The sequence below is a fragment of the Saccoglossus kowalevskii genome, chromosome 22 (assembly GCF_978046115.1).
Source record: "Saccoglossus kowalevskii chromosome 22, keSacKowa6.1, whole genome shotgun sequence".
Classification (NCBI taxonomy): domain Eukaryota; kingdom Metazoa; phylum Hemichordata; class Enteropneusta; family Harrimaniidae; genus Saccoglossus; species Saccoglossus kowalevskii.
In genome coordinates, this window is record NC_140662.1 from 17,943,956 (window position 1) to 17,959,787 (window position 15,832).

The window sequence follows — 15,832 nt, forward strand, 5'->3', positions numbered from 1 at the left end:
TTTCTGAATTATTTTTGCCACATCAATTCAGTAGTCAGCATCTGGTATCATCTGAAAAAAATAAAACAAGTGTTAGCGTACTTTGATTTCATGTGGTGCATCAACAAATTAAATTGTGTCAGTGATTGATGTTGATGCTTGGCCATTATTAGGGTGTCCCAATTCCAACCAGTGTTATGTCGATGATATGGTTAATATGCATGGAAAATTGAATTCTTTTTACTATTTTCAGTATTTATTTTGGCGATATGATAGTCTTTTGATTTTTATGTGTTGTCGCAATTGTTTACGTTTTGCCCACATGTACGTGCGCAGTGACTGGCTGACAAGAAGCGGTCGTTCGCACCAAAAGATAAATGACACAAAATAAAATAACGACGTTGTTCGCTGATGTTGACTAAATATTCACGCATGCATTCCTGTTAAAAAAAACAAAAGGGCAACGTGGTCAACGTATATGGCGCGCTAGTGTTAATCAGTGAGTGGCGATCAGACATTCATATGATTCTGGTTGGCAAAAAATATAAACAGATGACGTCACAGTGCGACGGTCTATGCAGGTTGATTAAATCAAATTGAAGTTCAAAAAAGAGTTTTATTTGTATACCACCCTCTAATTCTGAATCTAAGCCCCACTCTTAATTGTAGAGGCCCCTCTAGATAACTATAGGTGTTATTAGGAAAGGCATATACAATTAAATAGGTGAGGTTAGTGTTAGGGGTGGCGTACAAAAGAAACTTGTTCCGAAGTTGTGAGCATGCGCACTGAATTAAACGTACGTACAGTACTTCATAACACATGTGCTCTTGGTGTTGCACATAGTCTATCAATTCTTCAAATGTGTTTTCGTGTCTGACTGAACGCGTTTAGTTTTGTAAAATAATATACTGGTATATAAGCGCATAGAATTGTGATTATAATGAATGAGTGAATCTATTTATCACCACGTGCTGTAATCGTGGTAAATAATGTGGTACATTCCACTCAATATATACCTACCATTTTAAAGTTGTTTACGTTATAATCGTCGATGTCGCTATAGTGACCAGACCACCTAGCATTCTGGTAAAATAAAACGAAAGTATTTGTAAGTGCATAATTTTCGCATAATGATATTGAGATTTAAAATGACAAAACTATGAAATCACCAATATATTTACCAAATGTCACCAACTTTTGACACCTTGAAAAACAAATTATATGCATATTATTTTGTTGACAAAAATTAAATATTGTTACATATCTTGTAAATAAATTACGAATATAACCGTATGTTTTGAAATAATTTACAGTTATTTCAAACGCAGTTGTGATTAGCTCGTGGTTAAAGCGGGGGAGTCGTCACCTACGCATGCGTCAGATGGCCATAGCGTGTCATTGTTGACAAACAAGCGTCTACCCATGAGCCGTTGCGTTTTTAGCGTGTTATCGTCGCTTGCTCATATAGTCCAACTAAATTTTTTTTTGAATACAGACATCATATTAGGAGTATTCAAGAGAACCAATGTGTACAAACACAAAACAATAACACGAGACAATATAACAACACTCACCAGTTCTTTGAGAAGAGGTTAAAAGACAACTTATGAATTCGTCTGGTCCCCTGCTCCAATTTCAACGCTGAGGGCGGTTAAGAAAATATTGTTTAACCGCCCTCAGCGTTGAAATTGGGCAGGGGACCAAACTAAAAAGACAATGACCTCAAAATGGCGCTGCGTTGAATACGCTGATGTCGCAATGCACACTGGGTAGGCTACGTGAACGACGTGCGTCGCTTGGGAATCAATTCCCGCGCGTGCGCAGGTAACGCCCCTCCCGCTTTAAAACCGTCACGAGAGCAACGCCACTTACCTTATCATTTTGTAAAGCGCTAAGTCTTTTAAAGTTTCTTGCGTCAACCATGTTTTTTGCTTCGTATGCCAACACGGGCATGGTTGGTGAATACAGTGGACTTTGTGGGTCTTCCTCCAATTGGTTTAATTCCGAATTCATCATCAGGGCACTCGGATTTGTGATTACGTCATTTCCGTTATAACGCGGTTCATTTCGGTCGTAAGTAGGGATATCCGTAGTGAATCGTATTTCCGAAGCGTCCGTTTTGTGATTTTCAGCCACGTCCGTTGATTCATCGTCAGTCTTCACGTGATTGCTATCGTATCGTGGATTTATTATCACCATATCGAGCGCGTTATTCTCGTCAGATCTACAAAATATTGATTGTGAATATTTAGTAAGCGGAACATCTGATGTAAAGTCATTATATTCTCCCCCCGTGATTTTCCCACCTGAATATCATCCGATTGTTATTCCACATGTTCACTAGTTATCCCTACAACAAATACCTTCTGTCACTTCTCAAACGTAACACTCAGTGAACAACAAGCTCGGCTCCGCCCACAGAATTAGAAAGACGGGCTAAATCACGATTTAAAAGGATAACGAAAAACTGTTGCGACAATCATTGTAGTATTTAATAGATGTACACCTACGTTTCCCGCCGATTTTTAGAGTTCTTGGCCTTTTCTGCGTCTTTTCGGAAACTGCTTTTCGCTACCTTGGTTACGCACGGGATCATAACAATAAAACAGATCAAAATGAAGGCGAGTACGAGCCAGAATATCAGAATGAGACTGGAGTGACTCATCGAATATTGACAACGTTCACCACGATACCACATGTCAGACTCGGGGTCTGCAGGACACCTGTTGGCAATCACAAACATAAATTATAGACGGAGAGAATTATAACAAATGTCCGCTTTTCTCATGTTGTTGTTATAGGTTCTTCACTGAACTTGTACTAATTTTCGTGATTTATGAAGTTTTTTTTTTTCGAGATTTGAGACTCTTTTTCACATTTTCACGATTGTGCTAGCACAACTCAGCCGTTACACACTAAGTAGAAGGTATAAGTAGAGCTATGAACTCAGCCACATTATGGACGGCTTATCCTAGTTCAACTGCCGAAAGATTGAATAAAGTTTCGGATTTTTGGCAGCAGCCAGATATCATTGGCGGATTTAGATGGGGGCCGAGGAGGCCGTGTTCCCTCTATTTTTAACAACCAATAGGGCTTTGCGCCATCGGCGCTCGCGAACTTGGCCTTAGGCTAACTTATCGCCCCCCCCTATTCCAGAATCCTAGATCCGCCCCTGGATATTATGCGGATTTTGTGAGCTAGATAGCACGCTGGAATACTAAAATTCGAAAAGCTCTCAACAAACTGAAGTTAGCGTAAAACATGCGAATTCAATAGCGCCCCATATCTCATTGTATTGTCATGAATTAGTTTTCGCGTATCTGTTGACCGACTTAATTAGTTGATTATTAGCTGAATTGCTGTGTTATGTCTGTCATCGTTTAGGCCTATTTGAAGTTTTGGATGGAACTCGACTCAGTGATTTGGAACTAATTACGAGATAACCGTAGCTATTCTGACTATTGATTCTGACAGTTGGTATTCGTAGTTATTAATGTAGTGAACGATTAATCAAAAGATATGACGTATTCAGTACTTAGTGTGATTGGCTTTATGATTGAAGGTTACGCCCTAGATTCTTTTTACTGTATTGTAATTGGTTAGTGTTTTGAAAATGAATAAAGAGAGTTTGAGTTGGTTTTGGGGAGCACAGCACGATAGACGCAGTTGAGTGCAGTCCTGGAGAGCCTTGGGGCGAGTGTTGACGCAGTCTAAGAGAGTCTTGGGCCAGCCTTGCCATAGTCTTGGGGATTTTTCCCCAGGGCGCTGTGTCTTATAGAGTGCTCGATTGATCAACTAAGACGAGAGTTGAACTGTATTTCGTTGTGTGCGTCTTATTTGACTGTAAAGTATAAGTGACTTTCCCGATCCCGTACCTCAAGGGGACGAGATATAGAGACGAGACGAGATTCCCCCCTGGCAAGTGTGGAGAACCCCGAGAGAAAGAATTTTACCCCATGATACGTGGTGGAGAATCCGGGCAGGTATTTAACACACATTGACATCCTGTGAAGAAAAGTGAAATGGCGAAGGTGTGTCTTTCTTGCGAACCGAACTAACAGCTCCATGGCGAGACGACTCGGAAACCGCGCTTGACGACTAACACCGTTAACAGTATGGCACCGATGTACAACGCTGAAGACATGAAGACTTCAGAACCCTTTCAGAAGGACCAGTATCGTATAGGACTGAATAATCAAGAATTGAGCGACATTAAAGACAGGAAGAAGAAAAAGAACGACCCGGACTAACGCGATGACAAGAGGAGACGCTTATAGACTTTGATTAGAACTTTAGCTATCTGTGTATTGCTTAGAGAACCGCTCGTTGGACACTGTAACTGACATTGTATAACTCAGGACGTTGAACTCTTTTCCAGAACCCTAACACTGTTGCTCAGTAATGTAATGTATTGCTTGCTTTTCCTATCGTTTTTACCGTTTTTTTTGTGATGTCGAATTGTATGTTATGTAAGCGCCCAGATCTGGAGAGTCTTGGGGCGAGTGTTGACACAGTCTAAGAGAGTCTTGGGCCAGCCTTGCGATAGTCTTGGGGATTTTTCCCCAGGGCGCTGTGTCTTATAGAGTGCTCGATTGATCGACTAAGACGAGAGTTGAACTGTATTTCGTTGTGTGCGTCTTATTTGACTGTAAAGTATAAGTGACTTTCCCGATCCCGTACCTCAAGGGGACGAGATATAGAGACGAGACGAGATCCCCCCCCTGGCAAGTGTGGAGAACCCCGAGAGAAAGAATTCATGTCCAAACTAAGTTCGAAAATTACATGGATTTTAAAAAATGTGTAAATTTTACCATAATATCTAATTCTCTAATCTAATTCTCACCGGGTACATGAAAGTATTTGCATTATTTTGGCGAAAAACAAAAACAAAATAACTTTTCGAAATCAAACATTTACCTCTTGACATGTCTCGTGTGATGCAACGTGACACTGAAAACTGCATAATCTATTGTTGGAAAAATTGCATTTTTCGCGTTATAAAAGCGATATATTTGCATACTTACCAGCACGTGATATCTTCTTCATGTACACAGTAACCATCACCACAATAACCATATGTACACTTTGAAGAGCAGATAACGTCCCCCGTTTCATTAGTACATTTAAAGTTTTCATCACATGTTATCGGTATTTCTACGCAAATGTTATGCGATCCTCTGTATTCCTCTGAAAGAGACACGTTTAATCATACAATTTAAAACTGGATACATGTATATTAGTGAATAAAGAGTGCCACTAGACAAAGTTCTCGGAAAATCTATTAAACGGCTCATTTCAATTCCTACTGTGTTTAGCATTCAAAAATCAGTCGAAATTAAAATCAGTTTTCCAGAAAAGAACAGAACAAAACAGAACAGTTCAGGGATCATGGTTTGTGGAGTAGATGTGGTTGGTGTATTTCACGTACGCGAAAGATACAAAACAAACGCGCGTAACGTACCACCGTACACTGTGTAGTTCTCGTCAAGCGCATAGAGTGTAGTGTTGCTTTCATAATATATGGCTAAACTGTTGTTATGTACATATTCTGCATCAATTTTCACGCCGGTATCATTTCCGTGAGTTTGTAATTCATGTTCGTAATAGATGGCTATATAGTCAACTTCTATAGAACCGTTCCTGGAGACAGAAAATAATAAGAGTGTATAATAAGTCTACAACCTAGTAATGAGGCGTTTCTGTGACGTTAAATGATCGGTGTAAGCACTATGGTCACCAAAGGCATCCGTGCAGTCGTTCGATGGGACTCAATACACCATTCTATATATCGCGCCCTCTAGTGACGGGCTGATTCTATGGTGCCAAAATGACGTATCCTCGGGGGCGAAGCTACGTCACAAGACGTTCCACGTTGCTACAACGCGCACCACTGTACTTGCATCAATCTCCTTCCCAGAGGAATAAGTACTGAGAAATAATTTTTAAACTCATAGTTGCTGTCGACATAGGAAGTAAAGTAAGCAAATAACACCGAATAAACGGCAAGGTAAAGACTATGTCTAATTATAGTAAATACGTACTGCGTGCGTGACTCGAACCAGCGCTCGCGTACGGCACCTAATCGCCTAGCTTCACGCCACTACACGTCTTCCCCTCGGCCACCCCCAAAAAAGGATGCCCAATAACCGAGCTTATTACGTGCAGAGAACGTGAAACCCGTCCACGCGATACGCGCCACACAGATCTGAAGGCCTTTGCCGCATTCTGGCCATGCTGTGTGGCGCGTATCGCGTGGACGGGTTTCACGTTCTCTGCACGTAATAAGCTCGGTTATTGGGCATCCTTTTTTGGGGATGCCCGGTGGCCGAGGGGAAGACGTGTAGTGGCGTGAAGCTAGGCGATTAGGTGCCGTACGCGAGCGCTGGTTCGAGTCACGCACGCAGTACGTATTTACTATAATTAGACATAGTCTTTACCTTGCCGTTTATTCGGTGTTATTTGCTTCCTTCCCAGAGGCCTTTGCGCTTCACGCAATAGTGCCTCTGCCACAGGCAGCCTTCAATTTTGTGGTCAATCACCTCACTACCCACGGCCATTTTCCTGTAGCTGTTACATCTGAAAACGTACTACAAAAAGTGCAAAAAAACGTATGTGACATCCGAACTATTTATTAATGTCAGACTTCAGTAAAAACGTAAATACGAACCATTTTATCACGGACTATGTTTTGCAAGGTAATGTTATTGTAGTGAAATGGCGCACGTGATAAACTAAAACTAGGGAAAACAGCGTTCTGTTTATGTACACAAGATGGGGAAAGAAACATTAAACACTAATTTTACTCGAAGGGATTTCCTAACAACCTCGTTCATCTTGTTTTCTGGTGAATAGATATTCTCAATACTATTTCTAGCTTGAACGGATTCGATTCTCCGCGTGTAACAGTTATAGAACACACAGGTTCTAATAAGGTTATAAAGTTAGTAATTTATTGTATAATCTAATGTCTTGATAACTTTGAAAGGACTGCACTTTCCAAGCGTAAAACATGTATGTTTTAATTTAATTAACCGAACAGTTCTTTCAGATTTAGGACGTAAAACGTTTTATTAAAGTGATTGAAGTAACACGGTGGCTTAAGCGTAACTTTGTTAACCGACGGGGTCTTGTAGTTCGAACTTATTCGAATATGCAAATGAGTTCTATGCAAATCTGCTTTGTGCAGCGACTTAATTTTATGGATGACATCCGCGCGCGCATTTGTTTTCGCCTGTTCTCAAAAAAAAAAAAAAAAAAATCTTTGACAAGTCTCCACACAACGGTTTTCTGTCCGGAACTTGCCGACTCATATTGTCGCAAAGCGCCGACTTGTCGTAAAACTCGTTTTGGACTACCTCAAAACCAAACTCCGCACAGGTAGATGCGCGTTACGTAAAGCGCAAAGACCTGTGGGAAGGAGATTGTCACAAAACATGCCAATTTTGTCATAAATGATCCAACATGGCGACCACACCACCAAAATATGTGAGCATAAAAAGTTAAGGGGTAAAACGGAGGGAATGTTGTAGACTGGTACGCAATAGGTGATTTTCCGTACAATTGCGAGATCTCGCGAGATGCATGAAAGACGCGCGTCGAACGTCTGCCGCAAAAATCGAACGATTTGATTTTGAACTCGAAGTTCCTTATTTCGTAGCTTACATTGACCGGCCGATCTTCGACAGAGGAATATTGCTTCCGAATACCCTTATTTTTACTTAATCAAATTGCCCATCATCAAATGTGGACAGCACATTATTAACCATGGAAATGTCCCCAAAATACTTTCGCGTTTGTCGAATCCCACGCGATGTTTGACGCCACTACGACGCTATGACCTTTGTTTGTCCTGTTTTTACGTTCGATTTCACGCATAACGCGTGATTCTCGCAGTGTACGGAAAATGGTCTATTGACGTTGGCCAGGGAGATGTGACGTTTACACAGCTATACGAGAGATCGGTAGCGGCAAGCGAGTTTCGCCCAGACAACTTTAAGGACATACTCAGGCCCGTAGCCAGCACCTTTGAATAGGGGGTTCGAAAATAACAATAATATATTTTTTGTGAATTTTAGAATATTCAAAAAGTGTCATTGAACTTGAATTTTTATATTCTCGGTTTTAAATTCAATTGGTTTACTTTGTGTTACGTTGGTAAGTTATTTCACATAACATCTTTGAACTATTTTACCATTTTAGAGAAAAGAGCCATTCCCCACCCACAGACAAACACACCCACACCCTAGATCCACTACGGCAAAATGTTGTACACAAGAAAGACAAGACAAGACTGTACGTATCTTAGCATTATTGTCTAAGCATTTTAAGGTAGAATGCTACTCACAAGTTTTTTCGCTCTTCGCAGATGTTAGCGCACATAAAAGTGACACGATTTCATGTCGAAATCTGTCTACAATTATTCATTTTAGTATTAGTCAATTTTGTATTATGTAATTTTATTTCTGTAAAGGGCTTCAGCCCATCGTACAAAATGTAATGGGCAGAAACGTGCATAGCATGTTTTAAAAACAATACAACATCCATGTAAACACATGGAACTAAGTTAAGCTGGATTCATATTCATCTCGTCCCCTGAAAACTTTTAAAAGATACAGAGCTAGTTGATATATAGTGTGGCAGTTTGTGTAGCAACGAAGTAAGCCCAGACTGTCAGTATTTGCATAACTGCATAGGGTTATTGACAAAAGATCAGCCCTTAGATCATTATAAAATGGACATATAAAAACAAAGTGAATTTCATTTTCTACCATGCTAAATTCGAACGTATCACTGCAAAAACTAAAAATTATTGATCTAACTGTATCTTTGTGTGTCTGCCGAATTCAACATTATGTTTATAGCCAAAACAGCAAAAACTCGTCAGTATATATTTAGTCTATAATTGCTTGCCAATAAATCTCCCAGGTTATAATACTACATTGATTTTTCCGAAAAACACAGCTTGGATGATTGTGAAATTGAGGCATGCCATTCCTGCTGACATCATTTTTTTATTCTTTAAGTAAATATCTCTAAGAAATTTGCAGTATCTCCAACTTTTTTTTCAAACCAGACAATGCCGAAACCAGATTTGAACAGGAGATTTTTATGCGGATTTCCCAAGTAAGTCTGCCGGTCTTGTCTAATCGTTTAAGCATGATATAACATGTTTTGGCGTTCCAGCTATTTTATACTTCAAGTAATTTTAACCAATATGAGATACAACGCTTGAAATAACCACAGCATAATGGAAGCCTTCCACATTCGTTCAACATCGCTACATTGTTTGTACAACTATTAACGCTAAGTAGATATCTGCAAAATGTTGTCTGTACCCTCTCGATTTCCGAATTTTCGTACCCCCATATCGCTACCATAAGAACTGGCTGACACAATGATTGCATCAAACAAATTAAATGCACCAACCAATGGCATACCACCAAGTTTCTTACATTATGTAAATTTTTTGGTTCACTGTAAATCTGTTTTTAGAGGGCGGTAAAATAATATGCATATAGTGACAGTTTAGCAGCAGTCTCGATAGACTTCAATGACTACATCTCCCTTTTATGAACCCACTAAAAATATAGAAAATGTTTTAAGACATAAAAAAAACGTATAAAAAAATATGTTTCAGTACTGAAGCAACACTGTGGGGTAAATTGTTGGCTGCAATAAGCTCTTCGACCTATACAACTCGTGATGATAAATCTTAGCTGTACACTGTTGTCCAATAACACAGGCTATACGTACTAATACAATGAGTTGACTACATTTGGCTGATACACTTGGAATAAAACAGTATATATGCCATCATTAACTTGAAGAATACAAAAGTAATGAACCAAACTAGGAAAGTACAGTATGGTGTTGTCGTGTCAATCCCGTTCGATCCCCACACTTTACTAACTAAGTGAACATTAGCACAAGACTAACTGCCCTATTCAGGACCACCACATCCTTCAAAGAGTGAATACCATTACATTATTGTTTCAATGTTGTTTTAATATTTAACATCAGGGGCTTGAACGCGATCTTTATTACACCATCGCGGAATCACTGAATAACAACTTTTTTTTTTATTTGCTGTTGAGACGGCGTAACTTCACGATTGACATTTAAAGCTCATTGCCACCAAAATGCTCATTACTATGCAATTTTAGCTGAGCCTGATAGTTACCTCACTGAGTCAAGTGATGATAATTATTTTAATTAATACTGTATGTTTTATTATGTTCTAATGTACGATCATAAATCTATTCACAAAATTTAGGGGGTTCAACCGAACCCCCCGAACCCCCCCCCAAACTACGGGCCTGATACTGTGCAGAGTGGCTGTCCCGCGTTTCTTCTGCAACGATGAGAGAAATGGGAGAAAAGTGGAGGTGTATGGTGGCCTAAAAGTTGGTCAGGCGACAAGTCAGTTCGGTTGCTTTGTCCGCATTGAAGTCGACAAAACTGCAACGAAAGCAGCGGAAACTCCTCGGCCGAAGCCCCCTTTCGGGATAAAGAAAAGTTTCTTATTAATTTTTGTTTTCATTTTCTGATTCGGATAATTTGCTTACACACACAGTCAGTAATATTTTGATCATATGACAAATTTTCATCAAGATACATGTACATAATTTTCTGCATCCAAATTTTTTTTTACTCTCTGTTGGTTTTTTGTTTTTTTGTTTTTTTCAATATCGAGCCTCTTGTTACATAGTTGAAGTAGTTCTAGAGCATTTGTGTCTACACTTAGTCTATCTGAAGTGTCACTTTAAAATCTGTAGTTTGAATGTAAAAGAAGTTAATTTCCAGGTTGCTGTTGACAAACATATTGTTCATTTTTAATTATTTTTTTTTTTTCAATACAACACAGTAAGTTTTTCTTTATTATTGAGTTGATGTGTATGCCTTTGGCAAAGCTAACACCTGCCTTATCCTCTAGCCTTTTCAAAATCAAAGGTGATGATACCTGTGACAGTAATATAGTACGAGATGTGTACATCAACATGTGCTTCCTACAAATAAAGACTTGTTGTTGTTGTTTTTTTGATACACTGTGGTTCAATTCGTAATAACAGCTCCGTAGTCCTGTGGTTTTAGCAGCATTTTTTTGGGGGGGGGGGGGCAAGATTTTTTTTTTTCGCCCTCTCGCATTAGTTTTGGAATCTTCAGAGGATGTCATCCATAAAATTAAATCAGTGTGGCCTAAGTAACGCGTATCGAACTGTGCGGAGTTCGCCTTGTGCAGTGATGATAAGTAACGCGTATCGAACTGTGCACGCTGCTGTGGAACGCCGGTCGAGCCGGTGAAAATTCGAGAAAACAACACAAACTCAACTTTGAAGTAATCCCGAACAGCCAAATTTCTATATGTTACACACGTAAGGCTAATCTTGTTACACTGTTCAGGGGACTCTCAACAACCATCGCAAAGTACCGTTTTCTGCGGGTTTTGGGTCTTTGTTTTCACCGAGAGGGTTGCCAGTGAGGCGGTAGAAAATGCCCGGATGTCCGCCCCCCGAGGATAGGCGAAGGCAAGGTCGCTGAAATCGTCAACTGTGTTTGGATGTGTAGTCGTTTGTTATATAGATATGGAATATAGTAAAACTCCTCAAAAACATAATTTCCACTGACAGACGATTGCAGATCGAAACGACATCGACGCATCGACACATTTACGCTAGAGAAGTATTTTATTGCTAGAAGGCGCTATTTATTATAAAATGTATTGCGGTTATTTCAGCAAAACGTGTATTTGTAAAAATGTGTTATATAAATCTGTTCAACAGGAGAAACAAACGTTTTTCTCGAAAATGATCACATAATTTCATATATACGGTTCGTAAGTTTGAACGAACAAAGCAGAAGGGCATTAGTTAGAATCCTTCAAATTAAATGGAAGGGCAAGCTATATACTTGGGTGTCCAAACGCGGAAAAAATCATGGAAAACAGAAACAAAGAAACAAAGTCACACCAAAAAGGTGTACACTCGACAACTCTAAGTTACCTTAAATCAGTGATATTTATTTCTTTGAATCCCGGAAGTTCTTCTGTATCATAATATGGCGTCATCTGCAATATTTAAAACAAATGCAGTAAGCCTATGATGAAAAGTCAGCTGATGAAGCACACTCCAAATACTATATAAATGATGAAAACTAATTATAGTTAGGCCTTTGGCACCAATGTAGTATTTTGTCGCATACATGGCAATTGGAAACAACGAAGTATCAAGAAAACACAAATCTCTTGTGACATTTTTTTTTTTATTTTCTTTCCAGTGACGTAGACAATTACGTTTTGTTTCCAATGATAATTAGTTTTCGTTTGTTGACGTTATGAGTAATTTTCTTCATTGATCAAAATACAGCTGTGCAATGGATCCAGTGTACACGGAGTATAATGATATCAATTAACCAAATTGGCTGAATTACGAAGTAGTCATAGTGTTCGCAAAAATGAGGAGTGATCGCGAAATATTTATTTATTTATTTATTTATTTATATTTATTTATTATTTGCGTTTTTCGCAGGGAATTTGTATTAATTTCCGCATTAAAACTACGTGATTCTGTATTGCTTTGATATGCCGTCTAGTCACTTCGACCACGGACTGATGTAACTGAATAACTTTACACTAGTTTCTCACCTCGTTTATAAATTCTTCTCCGAATTGATACGAGTCATTATAACAGCTCAGATTTCTATTTTCAATTTTAATTTGAACAGGAAAAATCCATTTCAGATCTGACAAAAAGTAAACGACAGTAATGACGTAAACAAGTATATGAGACGAAAGAGGGCGCTCACATTTCTGGAAAAACGACTTAGATTGTCTGTGGTTCAAAGCGGAATGGTCGTCTCCTGCGCACGCGCGGGAATTGAGTCCCGAGCGATGATAACAACACACGCTAAAACGCAAAGGTTCGTAAGTAGACGCCATTGACGCTGCAGGTCGGCGTCTTCCACACCGTCTGTGCTGGGGCAGCGCTTCATGTGACGACACAACGTGTCGACGCTTGTTTTTAAACAATGGCATTCTATGGCCATCTGACGCATGCGCAGGTGATGACTCCCCCGCTTTAAACTAAACATTCTACTACGTTGGCAAAATATCGAATGGTAGACCTAAATTTTATTTGATCGTACCATCTCTCACATTGCAACTCATACCTTTCAAATCGTCTGTTATATCTTGATCTGCCGGGTAATCTCCTTCCGGCCCAGGCAGTGGAGTAGAGTGCGCTATGGTCGCATCAGTTCCCACACTGGAAAGTCAATTGCTCGGAGGGGCTTGAATACACTCTTATTGTTGTAGAACTGTCTGTTGTAATCGCTGACATTTATATGCATTTGAAGAAAAAATGAATAATGAAAAGAGTCCAAACTAATAATAAAAAATCATTTATTATATCTCATTATATTTTGCGGGGACATGACTACACAGTTACTATTGAAGAATTAAAAAAATAAACTTATAAATAGGCATCATTTTGGTCATAAAAAACAACAAAATTTTGCGCCTGCCAAACTACGTGTCTCTACTTTCATGTAGACATTAATTGCGTATAATGTGTGTTATCACATTGTCACGATTTCTAATCAGTTAGGGATTGGACGGAAAGTACAGGAGGGGTAGGTTGGTGTTTTGGGGGTGGGTCACTGATTTTCGTGCAAGTGTTGAGGGGAGGGTTACAGTAATCTGTGCAGGCATAAAGGGAAGGGTCATATTTTCACATTTCAACAAACACCTATTCTTATTACTCATTTAGCAGTTGTATTTACATTGAATGACATGTTAATAAATCTAAGTTATATACAGAGCTATGATGAGGACCCACTGTCAGATGTTTTAGTACAGTGGAAATGGAAGTTTCCAGCCGATACTATACACCAGATCTGGGAGAAATAAAAAACAAGTTGATGGAACGGAAATTTCTTTGACGACTAGCAATTCACCCAGGCAAAAAATAATATTTATGTACGAGTACTGCTGGATTAAAACACACAGATTTATTGTAGTGTAATATTATAATATATTATAAATTTACAATATCAATAGTTGTTAGTTCCCGTTCGAAACGGGGACTTATGTTTTGACCTCTGTGCGTGCGTGCGTGGACTAATAAAGCTGGCAGTCCCTGTTTGCGTAAACTTATATCTTGGTATTGTATGCATTTGTATAGGTTTATTGTTTAAGTTAGTTTTGAATCATATATCATTCCACATTACACTGATTCAAGACAGAAATTCACTAAAGATGATTTGGTGAATATGATTCTTTTTCTCATTAACATATTTATACTGTGTGGCGGGAAAATCTTCCAACAAGCTTTGGATAAAAGGCTTCTTGATATTTTTGCAATTATTACTAAAATTCGTTAGACCAGTAAAATTCAGCTGAATCTCAGTGTTACGAGAAAAAGTATATATCTAGAGTATATAATAAGAATAAAGAATGGTGGTATAGAACATTTGTATCTCGTGTTTTGAAGATTGCACACGATTCAACACTCAATACTCATAAAGGTACCAGTAAAATTGTGTATGTATCACCCTAATGTGGTACATACACACTATCATACATTGTTCTCTTCTCAATGAGAGCTGGGCTAACTGATTGAAGTAGAAAAGTTCTAAGCTGTGTAGTAGAACATCGATTAGTATGCATATAGTTTTAATACATGTACTATCCTTACACTTAGAAAAAGGGTGGGTCACAATTTTCCTTGCAGCATTCAAGGGGGAGGTCAGCAAATTTCATGCAAATGTTTGCGAAGGGTCATATATTTTTATGTATGCGACTTACAAAAAACACCAGCCTACCCCTTTGTAATTTTTGTCCAGTCCCTTATCCCCCGCATAAATAATGATTCACACCCAGGACTTTCAGACCACATTTCATTTCATTTGTAAACACTTATCCAGAGCGCATGCATATGTCCGTCGTGAACGCTAAAGGGCAGTGGTCGTCGCGCAGCGCATGTTTGAATTTCAATGTACTTTACACGCGCTGTGTACGTTGCTATGGAACCCATATCAAACAGGATGCGGCACGACGACCACCGCTCTTTAGATGAGAGTACGGCATATAAACTAACTCGGCGAATTGGAATTCATGTAGCTCAGTAGTTCAGTCAATTTGTCGCACATTCGGAATTATCCGTATTTTGTTCTCATATATTATAGCTTTTTACGGCATACACCGTGACCACTGGAATTCTAGAACGCCCATTGGTCAATTCAAGACAGTCGTAGTGCAATTCACACAAATGCAACTTACCAGTCGTGACTTCTGCGGTCATACCTGTCTTCGCGGTGTAAGTTGTGACTTCTGCGGTCATACCTGTCTTCGTGGTGTCAGTTGTGACTCCTGCGGTCGTCCCAGTCTCTGTGGCGTCAGTTGTGACTTCTGCGGTCGTACCAGTGTCCGTGGTGTCAGTTGTGACTTCTGCGGTCGTACCAGTGTCCGTGGTGTCAGTTGTGAATTCTGCGGTCGTCCCAGTTTCCGTGATATCAGTTGTGACTTCTGCGGTCGTCCCAGTCTCTGTGGCGTCAGTTGTGACTTCTGCGGTCGTACCAGTGTCCGTGGTGTCAGTTGGGACTTCTGCGGTCGTCCCAGTTTCCGTGATATCAGTTGTGACTTCTGCGGTCGTCCCAGTCTCTGTGGCGTCAGTTGTGACTTCTGCGGTCGTACCAGTGTCCGTGGTGTCAGTTGGGACTTCTGCGGTCGTCCCAGTCTCTGTGGCGTCAGTTGTGACTTCGGCGGTCGTACCAGTGTCCGTGGTGTCAGTTGTGACTTCGGCGGTCGTACCAGTGTCCGTGGTCACTGCATCCGTAGTCTGAAAATCTGCTTGAATA